Consider the following 18,209-nt stretch of genomic DNA (forward strand, 5'->3'; position numbering starts at 1 on the left):
AACCAAGGGAATAGGGAAGGGAGTTCGGCCGATAATAAACGTCTGCAGCATTTGAGACGCTGAGAAGCAGATGGGCCAGAAGCACCTGGAGCAGAGCAGAGAGGAGGAGGTGGGGTGGGGGGCAGGGGGAGCAGGCCTGTCTGGACCGCAGGCCCGAGAAAGGCTCGGGAAGTGGAGGCAGCTGGAGGACAAGGACAGGTGAAGGGAAGCAATGAGACCCGCCCCTTCTCCTCCGGTGCCATCCACACAGCTACTTCTCTCCCCCAGCAGGTGGGGGATTTACTCTCTCTGGGAGGTGAGCCAATCAGGTTCCCATGTGGAGATGCTGGGTCAAGCTCCTGAGGGCAGTAAGCCTCTCTGCTGAAAACGGGGGTTGGGTGAAAGCCCTCGAACCGAGAGCCCAGCCCTCCCCCTGCCGCCCCTCCCCCTGCCGGCTCCGGGTGCCAGACCAGGCCGTGTCCTAGCGAGGCTTCCTCTCCGGGGACACTGGCCGTGCAGCCTGTCAGCTGGCGTGGGGTGACGATGTCTGGGTTTCTGTTAGGAGCCTGGTTGACGTTTTTGATCTTTTAGATGAAGCATATCTGTCACCTTGGCGGGGAAAGGATTAAATTTAAAAAGAGTTAAAAAGGCAAAGCTATGCTTTATAATCCCGTGGCCCTGGTTTCAACACCATCTCCCGGGCTCCCTGGCTGTGAGCCTTGGACAAACCCCTCTGAGCCTGTCTGGCAGGGGTGAGGTGGCCGTAAGGTCATAGAGGGTTAAAGACACCTGGGGACGTGGAACACGGGGCGCCTGGTCGGTGCTGAGTACAGGGGCTTGTTGTTGGGACAAAGATGCCTCTTCTTTCATCACTGCCCCCCCCCCACCCCCGGGCGCGGGCCTGGCTCTGATTGTGTCAGGGTTATTGCTCCAATAAAACACACGGGCGGAAAAACTCATTCTCTTGGAAAAGAGTGTTTGCCCTTTTAATATTTTATCCCTGATGTGCTCTCTAAGGCACACACACTTCGGTGTTTTAATTAAAACCTCTTCCCAGTGCAGCGTCTCAGTCCACGGAGGGAGGTTGGTGCCATCGGCTCCTCGGATCGACCTGCGCGGGCGCCTGTGCGGGGCTGGCTCAGCGCTCTCCCGCCGCCACTCGCTCCCAGGGCTGAGCGAGGAGGCGCAGCCGCGGCCTGGCCTGCGGGCCCAGGAGAGCCAGAGCTCTCCCAGCTGCGTTTCTCGGGGACCGACCCAGGAAAATAGGAGATTGGGGGGTGTGGGGGAGGCGGGGGGACTCCCATGGATTCTTCGCCTGCTTGGGGAGCTCTCAGGATGCTTCCAGCGGTGGTCTTATTCTGGGGGCCACATGGGCTTTGGAGGGGCCCACAACCACCCCCCCACCATTGTCTGCGAGCTTCAGTGTGCGGTGAGCTTAGTTGCCTGGGCGTGGGTGTGGCCTCCTTAGGCTGACAGGAGAGAGCGGCCTCTGTCACGGGCCCTGCCTGGGAGGCGGGCAGCTCCTGGGTTACCCTGAGTCAGCAGTGACAGGTGGCCAGCCCTGCAGCCTCGGTGCTTGGAGTGGGCACGGTCCGCCTCCTAGGAGCCCAGGTGGCAGGTGGCACCGCAGCCTCCTGTCTGCGTCCCTGGACGCCCCACACCTGGGCGCGCGGGCCCATCCTGGACCCTTCTTGACCCGGGGAAAGCCTGCCACCAGCCCAGCCTTCACCAGGGGCAGCCTGGACCCCCTCCAAGCAGGACCGCCCCCCACTCACCAGAGGGGGTGGGCACAGTGCCAGTCACCGTACAGCATCCATTTACTTCCTGCAACATCGTGATGGGGACATTAGTGTCCTGTCTGCTGAAGGATGAAACCAAGGCTCAGAGGAATTCACTTGCCCAGCGTCTCACAGCGACTCAGCTGCGGGATCCAGTGTGAACTCATCCTGGGCCCGAGCCCCGGCTTTTCCTGCCCCAGGACACACGGGTCTCCTGCGGGCTCCCCCACGGCAGTGCTGCCTTGGCCCTCCCACTGTGGGCGTTCCCTCCCCGCCACTGCTGACCTTGGACCGACTGGGCCCTCAACACCCAGGCCCAGGCTCCCGTGGTGAGAGCCCGACCCCCATTTACGGCCGCCCTTTTCCTGCCCAGCTCCCTCACACAGCGCACACGTTTTTCTTACAGAACGCAGCATACCGGTGGCTTTGTTCTGTCCTTTTCATTAAAATGGGAACTCCGTGAGGAAAATGTGTTTGTCTTTTTCATCCTCTGAAACGGTGGGAAAATCGCACGCAGCCTGTGTTCTAGCTTCTCAGCACGGGCGTCTCGTTCCCCAGACGCACTAAGCGCTCCACCCGCCCTGCTCCTCTCTGGGGTGCGGCCCCCAATACAAATCCTGGTGCCAAAAAATGTGCTCCGTGGAAGTGTGCAGTGTTGGGTGTCCAAGGACGGGTCGTTTCCCCAAATATACAAAGCGCTTCCTCGTCACCTTCCAGTGCCATGCTTCTCAGAGATGTTCGGAATGAGGCGTGGCTTTTCTTTATTTTTATTTGTATTGATTTTAGGCAGAGAGGAAGGAGAGAAAAAGAAACATTACGTTGTTGTTCCACTCACTTATGCATTCATTGGTTGAGGCTCATATATGTGCCCTGACCAGGGATCGAACCCGCAACCAGGACGACACTCTAACCCACTGAGCTTCCCGGCCGGGCCAGAGGCGGACCTTTCAGGAGACAGGGAATTAGCCCTGAAGCAGTCACCCCGCCACCCGGCGGGGGAGGCAGGGGAGGGGAGTGGGTCACAGCCGCCCTCTCCATCCGCGATGGCAGCTGCAAGAAGCAGGAATGAGAACAGGAGGGTGAGCCTCTGCGGGGAGACGTCCAGGAAGAGAAATGGCCACCAACTGGGACAGATGGCTTCCGGGGCGTTTTTATTTCCTGGTGCAGCTCCCGCCCCCCTCCCGCCCCCCGGGCCTTGCTGATTGCCTGCCTCAGGCTCCTGTTCTCTCTCACGGAAAAGAGATTTGCTGGAGGCCGCTCCTTCCCCACGAAGGTCACCAGGGAGCTGCTGAGCTTCAGCAAAGGTCAGGGGAGATTCAGTAGAAGTGGCCTCCGTGCCGGGACGGTGAGGCGCAGCGCCAGCCGAAACCGCACAAGGTTGCGGGTTAGACTCCTGGTCAGGGCACGCGGCGGGGTTTGGGGCTGGAGCCCCGGTAGGGGGCATGAAGGAGATGTTTCACTCTCACATCCATGTTTCTCTCTCTCTCTCCCTCTCTCTCTTCCTCTCTCTCTAAAAATCAGTAAAAATATTTTTTAAAAGAATTGTGGTTCCTCAATTATGTATCTCATGTTTAGAAAGTCTCCATCAACTCTAGGTACTCTTAAATGCCAGTGTTCCTCAGTCGCAGCTCCGTGTTATAAATGGTAAAATGTTTGCCACGAGATCCTCACCGCACCCTCAGGCTTTCTCATTTCTGTTACTTGGCTTCGTCGCTAGGTTGGTAAGTTTTAACCGCAAGTGTCCCCCATCCCCTAGAGAGGGGTTCATGGGCGCCGTCCGATGTCGCTGCTCTAATGGCTCTGCTCTCCGCGGCCTCTGGTGTGTACTGACTTACTTCACGCCGTCCGTGCTGCCAGCTTGTCCCGGTTGGTACTGGAGATGGAATTGACTTATATCGAGTCACATGATGGGGAAGTTATTCCTTTTCCCTCCCTTTCCATTCCGTTTACCTCCGGGAGAAAGCCTCCCTTCAGTGCTCCTATAGCTTCGCCTTCTCTCCAAACGCATCGGATCTCCCTTCCTCCAAAGACAGCTGCCCTGTGGTCCGGCCTTGAACAGGTGCCAATCGGTTAGCGGCTCCGGGAGGGGTGGGCTCCCACACGCTCCGGCGACAGGGCTGGTGGGACGGAGCCTCGGAGCTGGGCCAGCTCGTCCTTTCTCATCTGAGCGCCGGCTCCGGCCTCGGTGCCTGCCTGTGTCACCGGTGTGCTTCGTCGCCTCGCCTCCGTGAGCGGTTGTTATAGTTCCTGCTGGTTTTCCCATTTCATGTTTGCAGAGGGGAGTCTTTCATCTTGCTTTTTTAAACTTCTCTCTTTCCTTTTTGAAGATCTTTATGATTATTTGCGCTACATTTGATCCAACCAAAGTGTCGGCCAAGATTTTAGGACATCATCCACAGAAAAGCTCCCTGCGTCTCCCCCAGGGCAGGTGCGGCGCTGAGGGGAGTGGGAAGGGTGTGGCTGGATTTGAATCCCACCCAGCACCTCCCGGCTGTGACGGAGGGCGCGGTACTTAACCTCATCCCGCCTCAGTGTCCTCACCTGGGAAGTGACTGACGCTCAGGATGTCCACACCCCTCTCCTCCTCCTTTCCTCTTGGCTTCCTCTGTGTTGGGGCCGGCCAGAGTCAGGGCTAGGGAAACCCGCTTTGTTGGCGTTTATTCGGGGACGAAGGATGCGGGGTGAGCGGAAGGTTGATCTGAATCCAGGCTGATGGAGGCGCACAGAGCCAGCCCCTGGGTTCCCGTCTCTTAAAGAGCCCAGCGAGTCATACACGCCCAGGAGCCCTCTGCGAGCCAGCAGACTGCATCCCCCTCCCGAGAAAATGGGGACCCGGAGCCAAAGGTGAGAGAGGAGAGAGAGTCTTTGGCCCGCGGAGGCCCATCAGCTCTTGCACTTACTCTCATTCTCTCACACTCACAGACACAAACATGCATGTACTTTACATATATACACACGTTCTGCACATACTTTCAAGCACACAAGCACTCGCACACATACAGATAGACATTCACACGCACTTCCACATGTGCAAATACACACATACTCACACACACTGCACGCACACACGCACACCCCCACTCACTCAGACATACATTTCCCTGAAACTCTTCTATTAAAAGGGGGAAAAGCTCTGAAATGTTATCCACCTGCTATCACAGAGGCCTGGGGCGTAGCCAACTCGATTAAAAGGCGGGGAAGGCCGACACCGGGGTCAGAGGAAACCAGCGGGGCCAGAGGAACGTAACTGATGACATTTCCCTACCCCATCGCTCTATTGACCGCCCACTGAAATATGGGAACCATCACAAAACCGCATCCCCGTGGTCTCAGCGCGGATCTCTCTCCCAGGCGGAAGGTGAGCTCATTAGAAACACTTGTGAACCGCATTAGGCAGCCGCGCGAAGAGCCCGCTCTAACTGGGAGGACAGGTGAGTGCGCGGCAGATGGGTGGGGGCTGCGTGTCCTGAGACCCCGCTGATGGCAATTCCTTGTAGAGGTGCTTCTTTAAGTGTGGGGCGCGGCTGGTTTGTCACGTGCGCCGAATAGACAGGAACCAAACAAAGCACCACTGTGCTCCAGAGCCCTAAGTTCCCCCTAAACCAGCCCCAAGTCCCCTCTCACCCTGCGACGGATGGCCCCATTTCTCTGGGATGCTTTCCAGGCAGCGGCATCCGAGGAATGTGTGCTGGGGAACCCAGGATGCTGCTACGTCCAACACGTCCATAAATCTAAAGCTTTTGTAAATCCGATTTATACGTAGCCTCCTGGTGTCGCTGCAGGAGCTGACGGTGCGGGGTCGGAGGGGCCGGAGGGTCTAGTGTGGCCGAGGAGAGGAAGGGGGGGGCAGTGCCTGTCCCGGCCACAATCCCTCCCGTGGCAGCTCCTGCAGACTGTGAGGCTAACAGGCAGGGCTGGTCCCCCGTGGGGATGGGGTTGGCACCGAAGGCCAAGGAGCAGCTTAATGCAAGTCCAGGCGAGATGCTGGACAGGCCTGGGACCGAGGCACCCACACGGCCAGCTGGGGACAGGTCACTGCCCTCGGCACAGCAGCAGGGGCCGCACAGCCGCAGAGAGCAGCTACATGGCCCTCTGCGGGGGACCGGCCCCTCCAGGGCCACCAGCGGAGGCAGCAGCGGCCAGGGAGAGAAAGGACCCGAGGACTCTCCCTGAGCGCCGAAGGGCTGTGCCTGGAGACTCCCAGCAAGGCCTGGAGGAGACTTTGTCGGGAATTATCTACCCAAAAAGGTCAGAGTGCGTTTAGGTGGCAAGGCATGCAACAGACCATCAGCCAGTTGGGTGGCTCATCTCCAAAAAGATTGAGGAACCCTATTTTTCAGGCCATATTCCTTCATATTTCTTAAAAGCTACCAAATTCTGCACCTTCTTCTCTCCTGTCAAACTTCCCAAGTTCAACAAACTTCTTTAAATCACTCAACACATTTGGGGTCACGTGAGAAACAGCTGAGGCAGAAGACAGCTGTCTCTCTCCCTGCCGGCTCTGGGGTGCCCCGCACATGAGAAGGCCTCCGTGTGGGGCTGGCTCCACAAAACATTAAACAGGGAAAAGGAGGCGCCATGCTCTGAGGTGAAACCTGACATCTTCAATGTATTTTTCCCTCTAAAATGCATTTGCTGTTTTCTCTCCACGACAATGAGGGGCTCGTGGTCTAACCAAAGCTGCTCCTGCTGCCCCCCGTTTTGTTTCTTTTGGTGACTGAGGTCCCTGGAATGCCCAACTTATTCTCTCTGAAATATGTTCTCTTTGGTAGAGCAGAACTTTTTCTCACAGAAAGAATGGGTGGATTAAAGATGCCTTTTTTGGGTAAAATATTCATCAAATCTCACAACATCTAGTTATGAACACTTGCCATCAAAAGTCTTATGGTGACAAAAAAAAGTTCCCAGGAGGTGGCAGAAATGACGGACTTACATGGTGATTTTTATATTCCCGGTCCAGTGTTTCAGCATTCCACAAATCTTCATGTTTGTCTAGAAAATAATATCTGGAGTTTTCTTCCTTCTCACTGACTAGTTATGCCGGGAACATACAATGTTCGAGAACTGTTGAGTCTTGGACTAGAATCCACTGTAGAAACTAGTTTGGGATGTAGCTTAGAAGGTATTTGGTCGAGTCCCAAAAGCTCTCCATCTGATGACATTTCTTTTTGTTTTTTTTCCACTTTTTTTTATTAAGGTATTATATGTGTACATATCTTACCATTGTCCCCCCTACCCCACACCCATACATGCCCTCACCCCCCAGAGTTTTGTATTCATTGGTTATGCTTATATGCATGCATATAAGTCCTTTGGTTGATCTCTTATCTCCCCCACCTCTCCCTAACCTTCCCCTTGTAATTTGACAGTCTGTTTGATGCTTTACTGTCTCTGTATCTATATTTTTGTTCATCAGTTTATAATGTTCTTTATTATCCATAAATGAGTGAGATCATGTGGTATTTTTCTTTCATTGACTGGCTTATTTCACTTAGCATAATGTTCTCCAATTCCATCCAGGTTGCTGCAAATGATGAGAATTCCTTCTTTTTTACAGCAGCGTAGTATTCCATTGTGTAGATGTACCACAGTTTTCTGATCCAGTCATCTGCTGACGGGCACCTAGGTTGTTTCCAAATCTTAGCTATGGTGAATTGTGCTGCTATGAACATAGGGGTGCATATATCCTTTCTGATTGGTGTTTCTAGTTTCTTCGGATATATTCCTAGAAGTGGGATCACTGGATCAAATGGGAGTTCCATTTTCAGTTTTTTGAGGAAACTCCATACTGTTCTCCACAGTGGCTGCACCAGTCTGCATTCCCACCAGCAGTGCACGAGGGTTCCTTTTTCTCCGCATCCTCGCCAACACTTGTCGTTTGTTGATTTGTTGATGATAGCCATTCTGACAGGTGTGAGATGGTACCTTATTGTTGTTTTGATTTGCATCTCTCAGATAATTAGTGACGTTGAGCATGTTTTCATGTGTCCCTTGGCCTTCCTTCTGTCTTCTTTTGAAAAGATTCTATTTAGGTCCGTTGCCCATTTTTTTATTGGATCATTTATCTTCCTTTTATTAAGTTGCATAAGCTGCCTGTAGATGTTGGAGATTAAACCTTTATCAGTGATAGCATTTGCAAATATGTTCTCCCATAGAGTGGGCTTTCTTGTTGTTTTGTTGATGGTTTCTTTTGCTGTAAAAAAGCTTTTTATTTTGATGTAGTCCCATTTGTTAATTTTCTCTTTAGCTCCTATTGCCCTAGGGGCAGTGTCAGTGAAGAAGTTCTTTTGGCATATGTCTGAGATTTTGTTGCCTGTGGATTCCTCTAGTATTTTTATGGTTTCCCGTCTTATGTTTAAGTCCTGTATCCATTTTGAGTTGACTTTTGTGTATGGTGTAAGTTGGTGATCTAGTTTCATTTTTTTGCATGTATCTGTCCAATTTTCCCAACACCATTTATTGAAAAGACTGTCTTGACTCCATTGTATGTTCATGCCTCCTTTGTCAAATATTAATTGAGCATAGTGGTTTGGGTCGATATCTGGATTCTCTATTCTGTTCCATTGATCTATATGTCTGTTCTTGTGCCAGTACCAGACTGTTTTGAGAACTGTGGCTTTGTAATACATCTTGAGGTCTGGTATTGAGATCCCTCCTCTTTATTCTTCTTTCTCAGGATTGCTGTGGCTATTCGGGGTCTTTTTTTATTCCAGATGAATTTTTGGAGAGTTCTTTCTAGGTCTGTGAAATATGCTGTTGGTATTTTGATGGGGAGTGCATTGACTCTGTAGATTGCTTTGGGTAGTGTGGACATTTTAATGATGTTGATTCTACCAATCCATGAACATGGTATGTTCTTCCATCTGTTTACGTCTTCCTCTATCTCTTTTTTCAGTGTCCTGTAGTTTTCCGTGTATAGGTCTTTTACCTCCTTAGTTAAGTTTATTCCTAGGTATCTTAGTTTTTTTGGTGTGATGGTAAATGGGATTGCTTTTTTAGTCTCTCTTTCTGTAAGTTCACTATTGGTGTATAGAAATGCCATAGATTTCTTGGCATTAATTTTGTATCCTGCTACATTGCCAAATTCATGTATTAAGTCTATTAGTTTTTTGATGGAGTCTTTTGGTGATGACATTTCTGACAACTGGAGGAAGGGCCGGCTCTTTGGGTTTTTTGTTTGTTTGTTTGTTTGTTTGTTTACAGAGAGGGAGGGAGAGGGAGAGAGAGTTAGAAACATCGATGAGAGAGAAACATCAATCAGCTGCCTCCTGCACACCCCCTCCTGGGGATGTGCCTGCAACCAAGGTACATGCCCTTGACCAGAATCAAACCTGGAAACTTTCAGTTCGCAGGCCAACGCTCTATCCACTGAGCCAAACCGGTCAGGGCATGGGCTGGCTCTTTGGAAGAAGATGTGGTCTATAAAGCTGGTTGAGCCAATGTCTTCAAAATAAGAGAGCTGGTGGGCACCTCGCGACTAATCGACAATAGTTATCCCCTCGAATCCTGCGGTTCCTCTGCTGGTGAATAATGAAAACCATTTGGTTTTTCTGTCCAAGTAATAAGTCTTGTTCAGACAAACTGGTTTTATTTAAAGCTTGGAGACAGTGGGAATTTTTCCCTTGGTTGAAAGAAAGAAAGTCAGCATTGAGAGACGCTTACTTGTTTCTTTACTATAAAAAGGAACCCAGATTCGCTGGAGACCAGGTAAGAAAGAGTCACCACTTCACCAGTGTCTAACTTGCTTTGACATTACTTATTTCACGTATTAAACAAACACTGACATATAATGTCTACTTTGTGCTAAGCATCGTTCTGTGTATTTTACATACTATATTAACTCCATTCATCTTCGTGGCACTCAATAAGATTTTCCTGATAATTTCTTCTTGTCTCCCAAAGTTAAGACCACAATGAGCAGGACTCATATTTCCATGTAAGTCTTTTTCTCCTTAAGGATTGTTCCCAGCAGCTAGAAATGAAGAAAAATAGTGAGTTCACCTTTAAAATATGATTTGGGGATCAACATCAGTAGAGAAATTACCAAAAAAAAGTGTTCCAAAAAGTAAATATTTAACTCTGATAGAGCTTGCAGCTTGGGAAATTGGTATAAAAACAGGCTAACCTCCAGCCATATAAGCTAACCAGCTTGTATTTATTGTATTAAGAAAATTAGAAACTTTTGTCACTAATGTACCATGAAATGCGATTCCGCAGAGCATATACTAGAGTTAATAGAGTGTAGTTAATGGCAGTTATCACCATGCTTATTAAGCATTTAGAGAGAATATCACCACGGAATAAAATGCTATCCTACATTATAGAAGATCGAGGTCTTAGTTTCCATCTCCCAGCATGCTGTGCAGTGTTGTTTGTCAGGTAGATGACGAGGATGGAATCGTAGAGCCAACTGCTCTGTGCGTGTAACTCAACCTTTCCCCTGTCTTTTAAATTAAGCATGAAGACTTCAAAGCTAGTCTGGAACCAACATTTTCCGCATTTTCCAAAAGAGATATGAGCCTCAACCCAGGCTCACAGGAGATGCAGACGCACAGATATAAATATAGCTTATATAGCAGAAAGATGAAGGGTCCCTATTTTACTTTGGCAAAGGGAATACTCATTGCAGAATTCCTTCAAATAGCATTAAAGAGTGCTATTGATTTTGTACTAAAAGTTAAATCGAAAATAACAAAAATTCAACTTACGTGCCATGTCCGAGGAATGCATCCATGTGTAACACTTGACAATGGTGTATGTATAATACATACGTGTGTGTGTGTGTGTGTTTCTAGGAACGGCCCGCTCAGGGGCCACCTGAGCCCCGGTTTCCTTTCCAATGCTGGGATGAGTCCATACATTTGCTGATCAGCATCGGGTCTTGGATCCAAATGAACATTAGGTTGGTGGCAGTTGTAGGGGAGAACGGAGCACAGCAGATTGGAAATGCACGAACCTTCTGGAAAAGCTGTTTTCCTGAGCTCGTGTCAAATTTGCCCGAGTTGGTGGTGGCAGCTGCAAAATCGGGGCTCCCGGGGTGCAGATGGCACCCTGTCACGTGGCCAGGGCTGGCTGGCTGCCTCTCATCGCAGAGCCCTCCGCCAGCGGAGGTAGGCCCTTCCTGTCGGGCGCCTGCACCCACTCCGGCCACCACTCCTGCCAGGCAGGGCTGCAGCACAGGCCAGGGTGGTGGCAGAGAAGGGGCGCTTGCTCCGCCACCACCTGTGCCACAGCCCCGAAGGCGTGTGTGGGGAGGGCTACCGTGTTTGAACGGGTTCGAGCCCCGGACTGGGTCCTCTCATGGCCACGGGCAAGTCCCAGCTTGGAGGACAGAGCCCTCCCAGCACAATTATAGCCAGAGGCTGTAGTTGTAAGCTTGAACCTATGGTCCGAACACGTGGCCCCACGTGTCTGAGTGACGTGGGCTTGATAGAGTTCAGGTGCATGTAATTGAGTAGATCCGAAACCCACGAGAACTTTGTAACCACGCCCTTACTTTGCCTGGTGGAATCTGGCTATAAAATAAAGACACGGCTTTCAGGCTGTGGCGCTGTCTCTCTCCATCAGAGCGGGCAGTGTCCCACCCAGACCCAGCTTTCTTCTCTTGTCTGTCTTTTCTCAATCCTTCACCGCCCCCTCTCAGGCTCACCCTTGGCCGTGCTGGCGCGGCACAGGCGGGGACTTGGGAGGAGCATGCACTGCCAGCGGCGCCCAGACCACTTCGAAAACTCCAAGTTACTACCCCAAATAGACAGCTGCCTCCAGCAACGCAAATCCTTCGCCATCCCGTGTCTTCACGTTTCTCTCTCTCTCTCTCTCTCTCTCTCTCTCTCTCTCTCTCTCTCTCTCGTTCTCCAGCCTCAGTGCTAAGCTGAGACAAATTAGGTAAGTGGTATAAACCACAAAGATTATTTCTGCTAATGCAGAAAGGCAGGAGGAGTTAAGAGGCTGACCATCCTTCCCCTGCATCCCTGATGCAGTCACTCGCCACAGAGCTGAGCTGAGGGCCTCTCCTTGCTCCCCACACTTTGCCCTGAAAGGTTCTCTTAACTCACGAAGTTCCCCATTTCTCACATTTTTATGCCTTTGATTTTATTAGACTTGGAGCGTTCAATTATGTATGAAAAGAAAATCATTTCATGTCTAATAAAGCAGGGTTGGCAGGCAAACTTTTTTATTTTTTTTGCTAGAGAATCTGTGAACACCATTGTTAAAACTTTAACAAGCTCTCCTGCGTCCTATCGATTCGGGGGAGAGTTTCATGGCACTCCGAGGGAATCAAGTTCAGGGTCAACTGTGATTTCCCTTCGTCTGAGCTTTCCGAGCATCTCTATTCCTGTCGTGGGAAACAGCTGGCAATATAGATCTTTACACTGCAACACAATGGGTTCGCAGGGGTCCCCCTAAACATTCACGTTAATAAAGATTTGGGGGGATATTTATTTCAGGAAATTGGTGTCTAGTAGACAATCAATGAGAGCTTTTTTATTATGAATAGTGTAGCTTAGGACGAATCTCGATCTGGTTGAATGTGGCCTTCAGCTGCCTTGTTTTCATTTCTTTTCCTGAACGCCTCAGGATTCAGCCCACGCTAGCGGCTCGAAGGAATGACCCAGCCCTTCCTTTGTCCGAGAAAAAGAGAACCCATTTTTGGATGCCATGGATTTGAGCTCTGGTTTTCTGGGTCCTCAAAGTCTATTGTGCAAGAAAAGGGGAACAGAGCTCTTTGTGAGGTTCGGGTGAAGGACGAGGGAGGTGAGGAAGGGTCAGCAGGGGATGAGTGACTGGTTGAGGCCCTTGTATGGGATTGCATTCCTGCATCTGACCCCCAGAGAGTTCTCTAAGAAAATCACTCCCTTTCTTGCCGTGGGAGCCAAGTGAGCAGAGAAAGAGCTCTGTGAGCCGAGCGCCAGCATCCTCCTTGGTTCAGAGATGGGCCAGGCCCACCAAACGAGGGGCCTCCCCCTCCCCCAATAAATGGCCCTCCCCCTGGCTGCACCCAGTGGGTTCAGCCTGCAGTTAGTACTTCCACTCTGCCTGCCCCTCAGCAATCACCTGCCGTGCAGGAGGGACGCGCAGCCAATCCTCCCACGCACCCACCTCCTCTGGGTGCCCAGAGCCCACCCTGGACATCCAGTGAGCAACGTAGGAAGGGGAGGGGCATGGGACATCCTGGCCTTCCGTGCCCTTCCCAATTCCCTCTCAAGGCATTCAGGGACTTGAAGAACCATAGACACCTGAGTGTGAAGGAATAATCAGCTTAATTTCAGAAAATGCTTTTGCTACTCCCAGAACAAAGAGAAGCTTGTGCCTTGATCATTAGGGATTAATGTCTTAAATTATCAGGACAGAACCAGGATGACTCGCCTGTATTTATGAAACCTCTGGGCCCCATTCTAAGCACACAGCAGGCAGAGGGAAACCTGTCTCATGTCTCTCTCCCCACCAGCCCGGCCGGTCTGCAGCGCCCCTAGCGGCCTCCCAGTCATCGCGCCTCTGCAGCGCCGATGTCCTGCTCGGCAGTGTCCACCAGAGGGCGCCAGTGCTACTCAGATGGAGGCCGCCGCTGCCTTCACGGATGCGGAGTTGCAATGAGGGTACAGAAGACCGCGACCCTAGCCACCCGGCTTCAGGATCATGCGTACGTTCCCGAACATGCGGCCCAGCATGCTATTTTACACTGAAAGCATTTACATCCCCTTGTGGCAGCCCCTCTCCGAAAACAATAATAGTAATAATAGTAGTTGTAATAATAATAATAATAATGCATTTGTAACTGCCCTCGATGGAGGGTTTTCTGCCCCAGGACAATCTTGTCTTGGTTGCTCCTGATAGGCATTACCTCTGGGGAGTCTAACTATTATCTCTCCCTCAAGTATTTGCAAAATTTTAATAATATCATGTATTTGCATACTCATCTGGCTTTTAAACTCATTTAGACCTCACAAAAATTGTTCCTTTCCCTTTAAAGATGCACCAACAGACGGGAGAGGGCTTCCTTCCTCGGCCTCCGTGCCTGCACAGGTGAACCAGTGACGCAGCGGGGGGAGGCAGGGGGAAAAGCAGGCCGTGCTGGCATCCGGAGGGCCTGACCTGTCACCACTGCCCTGGCTGTGGGGCCACGCTACACGGCTGCCGCCCCGAACTGGGAGTGGAGGGGTGCCCGCCTGGGACCGCTGAGGCGCTGGCACGCAGCCCTGAGGTTTCTGGATGGTGACTGTCTGAAAAGCAAGTGCGACGTGAAGCAGGAGCACAAAGCTGCCCACCAAAGCCAGCTCTCAGCCTGCCCCGCCCTGACCCCCATCAGGGCCAGCAAACTCCAAACTCCGGGGTGTGGTCCGGCCCCGCCTTATTGTATCACCTGCCACTTGCATGGTATCACCTGGACCTTCGTCTCACAGGCTGGGGGGACTCCATCCTCAATTACGGGGAGCAGCTGTCAGCCTCCTGTTTTATTTCTCCGCGGCTGCCACTCCTCTGAAACCCAATAATGAGTCTATTGTGAGGGCGGCGTGATTTTACTAAAGGAGAAGACACAGTTTCCGGGCAACCTTCCCGAGCAATCGCCTCGCAAGTGAGGGACACGCTTATCCCACGAACGGCCACTGCATCTCCAAGACGGACATCGGGCGCCTTTCGGAAGCTTGTGCTCCTTCACTCTTTCTGACAAGTCTGGTGCAGCTCACCGGCTCTGGGCTCCCCTCGAACCCCCCCCCCCCCCCGCCCCGCCGGCGCTGTCACAGCTGTTTGGTTCTCTCCCTCCTCAAGAGCGGTCCCGGGCCTGTCCCCGACACGTGTCTCTCGAAACCTCCGCTCCCTCGGGAGGAAGGGACTTGCAGGAGGCGACGGCCTGGAGCCTCAGGGGCCTGGGGCTGGGCCAGGTGCCCGGGGGCCATGGCTCCCCTCCCTGAGGGGGTGGCCCACCTCGTGGGCACAGAGTGTCCCTGGCAGCTGAACCAGGACAGGCTGCTGGTCAAACGGTGCTCCGCGTGGCTGCCGTGGCTCTCAGCCCTGCTGCCCAGCTCCCCTGCAGCCCCAGGTGCTGACTTGCTGTAAAGCGCCAGCCTCACCCCGGCCCTGGGGAGGGGTCTTCCTCTGAGGCCCGGCCCTCCTGAGGGCTGTGGGCACCGCTGCCAGCATCCTGCCTGGGTGCCTCTCCAGGCGCGTGAGTACCACGCAGCACATGAGAAGGGGGCTCCGGCTAGAGCCGAGGAAGCGGAGGGACCCTAGGAGATGGCAGACTCCAGCCGGCTCGGGTCCGAGGCATCGGACAGGCTCTCCCACCTGCCCCTGCTTTTCTCCGCCTCTTCACGTGCAAGGCCGTCTCAGGGTCCAGGATAAACTGCCGGAACCGGGGCTTGGACAAGACAGAAGTTTCTGGTCTCTCAGGTAACAGTGCAAATACACAGACAGGTGGCCCAGGTGGGGGACCTGCCCTCCTTAGCACGTGGTTTCCCAAGGAGGCCCTGCCCCAGGGCCCGGAGCACGGACCTGTCCGGAGGCCCTGGCTGCCTCCTCCAAACAGCTGTTGGCATCTTCCGCCCACGGCCCCGGGCGTGGGCCAGGTGGGGGCAGAGGGCCCCGAGGTCACGCTGGCTTTGGGCCCAGCCACTCACAGCGCACCCCTCTGTAGCTGTCTTGGCTCAGTGACTGGCCACCCTGGGGCAGCCTTCCTGTGTCCAGAGAAGGCGCCAGAAGACACAGCCCCAGCAGCTGCGAGCACAAGCTCTCCTTCCCACCCGGTCCCCCCAGCCAGCACCCACCCCAGCAGCCCCGGAGGACCCTCAGGCACTGTTCCCACGCCCGGGCAGGTGCCTCATCCCTGAGGTGGACCCTGCTCTGACTCATGTTGGCCCAGAGGAAGTGGGAGCTAGTGGGCACCATGGACCACCCCCACCCCCCCACACACAATTCATTATTATAAACGGACCCCTTCTTCCCCAACACTCGCTTAAGTGAGGGTGGAGGAGTGCCCCAGAGAAGCCACTTCACTCAAAGGTAACAGTGACTTCAGACGCTGAGTGGCAGGGTGTTGTCATGGTTACACGCACAGACCTGACGCCAAGCTAACGTTTAAATCTAAGGTCTGCCCCTTACTAGCGCCAGGGTGTGAGCAAATTATGTAACCGCTCTGAGCCTCAGTTCCTTCGTTTTAAAATAGGACTAATCATGGGTAACCTACTTCACAGTCTTTACAGAACTGTTACATAAAAAGTGCTTAAAACAGAGCCCACTACAAAGCACTCAACTAACGCTGGCTGTTGTCACCCTTGCAGAGGCCTCTGGATTTAATGAAGGGCAATGACAAGGACCCTGCGGAAATACTAATGGCCGACTCCCACCCATGGCGTTACGTAAGTGACGGGACCTTGGCACTGTCTTCTCCCGCTCCCACTGCCCATGCCACCAGATGAGCCACCTGGTCTCCCCTCTTCCCTCCCATGTTCGCAGTGGGGTATTGTTGTTCCCTCATTTCCTCCACTTTGAAACATCACTGACTCAGTTTATCCCATTATCCGACCACAACCTTCTATCCTCCAGTCTGTTCAACTATCCAGGCCTTCAACATCATCAAAACCTCCCGTCCATCCGTTATGTTCTCCTCACCCACCACCTCTTCCTCTCACGTCCCTCTGGAGCCGCGGTTCACCGTGGCCTACGGTTCATCACACCATTGCTTCCAGCCAACATTCTGAACTCCTCTGACTTCATTTTATGCACCAGCCTGGCGAAATCCCAGCCCTGATCATTCTGCCATCCCGCTGCCTGCCCTCAGCCAGCTGAGCAACGTTACAGAAAATAGAGCAACAACCAACATCCGTTAACGCCCGACTATACTAGTGTATCAGGCACTTTCCCAAGTGCTTCACACGTAACGACTTAAGGTACTTCCTCCAACAATTCTATGGGGAAAAGATGATTCTTCTCACTATGCAGGTGAGGCTCAGCGACACCAAGCAACACGTATCAAGTCACAGTGAGTCCGGTTTCTTGGGCAACCCCATGGCCCAATTATTGATCTACTTTACTTTCTACATCTCTTGAAAACCTATTTTCTCCACTGCCAGGTAGCTAGTTTAGGGCTCACCTGGACTCAAGAGCCTACCCCTCCTCTCCACTTCCAATCTTTACAGCCCACCTTCACAGTTAAAATGACCTTTTGAAAAGGAAATTCTGATTGTGTCAACTCTCCAAGCCCCGTTGTGCTTAACATTCCCCAGGGGCTCCTTGCTGCCCCCAGTGTAAGCCCCAACCCCTTCCACATGGTTTTTAAGAAACTCGGCTTGTAAAGTACCTCCTCAGGCAGTGATGGCGAACCTATGACACGCGTGTCAGCACTGACACGCGTAGCCATTTCTGATGACACGCGGCCGCTGAGGCGGCCGCATGCCGAGGATGAAACATTTGCTGCTCCTGAGGATGAAACATTTGCGAAATAATGTTTTTTCCTCAAAGTGACACACTACCCGAGTTATGCTCAGTTTTTTGGCGAAGTCTGACACACCAAGCTCACAAGGTTGCCCATCAGTCCTCAGGTCTACTGCTTATGGTTTTCCTACTTCAACTTCACCTCCATTCCAGCCAACTGGACTTCTCAGGTCCTGAAATACAAACACGTTCTCTTTCATTGTCAGGCTTCTGTGTTTTAGTCTCTTTTCACTCTCTTTGCCTGCACCAGTTTTATCTTTTATTAGTGAAAGAGATCACCTCCCTGACTGACAAAGTGTGGGGTTCGATCCTTTCCTATGTGTTCCTACTATATTCTGAGTGAGTTTCTGTCATAGCACTCACCGTTCTCACAAGGCGTCTAAAACACTCGTGAGGGCAGGGACTGTCTCTTACCTTGTTCACTGCTCTATCTCCAGTGCCTACACGCAGTGTCAATATTTTTAATGAATTTAAATGATTGAGTCTCAACTCAATGAGGAAGAAAAAAAGCAATTCATTTGAAAATGTTTTCAATTTTCTAATTTAATAGAAATAACCAAAACAATGTGGCTTTCAAACAAGGCTTTAAACTAATCTAGTACAACTTCTACAACACATTCCAGAGCATTATAACAAGAAATATTTACAGGCAGCTAATGTATTAAATAACCATGAAAAGAAAATCTTGCTTTTATTACACACCAGCAAAAAACACAAGAACGGAACAACTAGAAACTGCAACCTTGTTTTAAAAAATTAAATATGATTATTTAGAGAATACAATACCACAGAAACAGCACTTTTTCTTTAAGAATCATATTGAAGGGTAGTTAACTATGTGCAAAAAGAATAGTAGTTGTGGGAGTAGTAGTAGTAGTAAAATGAGGGGAGGACACCAGTTCAAATACTGGAAGCAAGGAACCAGGAAGGCTGTGAATTTAACCCTTTCGTGTGTCCGCATTTCTACACAGAAAATTAACAGGCTTTCAGATTGCACAAATCTTTTTTCATAGGTTTATATAC

This window comes from Cnephaeus nilssonii (assembly GCF_951640355.1).
Source record: "Cnephaeus nilssonii genome assembly, chromosome: 21".
NCBI lineage: Eukaryota > Metazoa > Chordata > Mammalia > Chiroptera > Vespertilionidae > Cnephaeus > Cnephaeus nilssonii.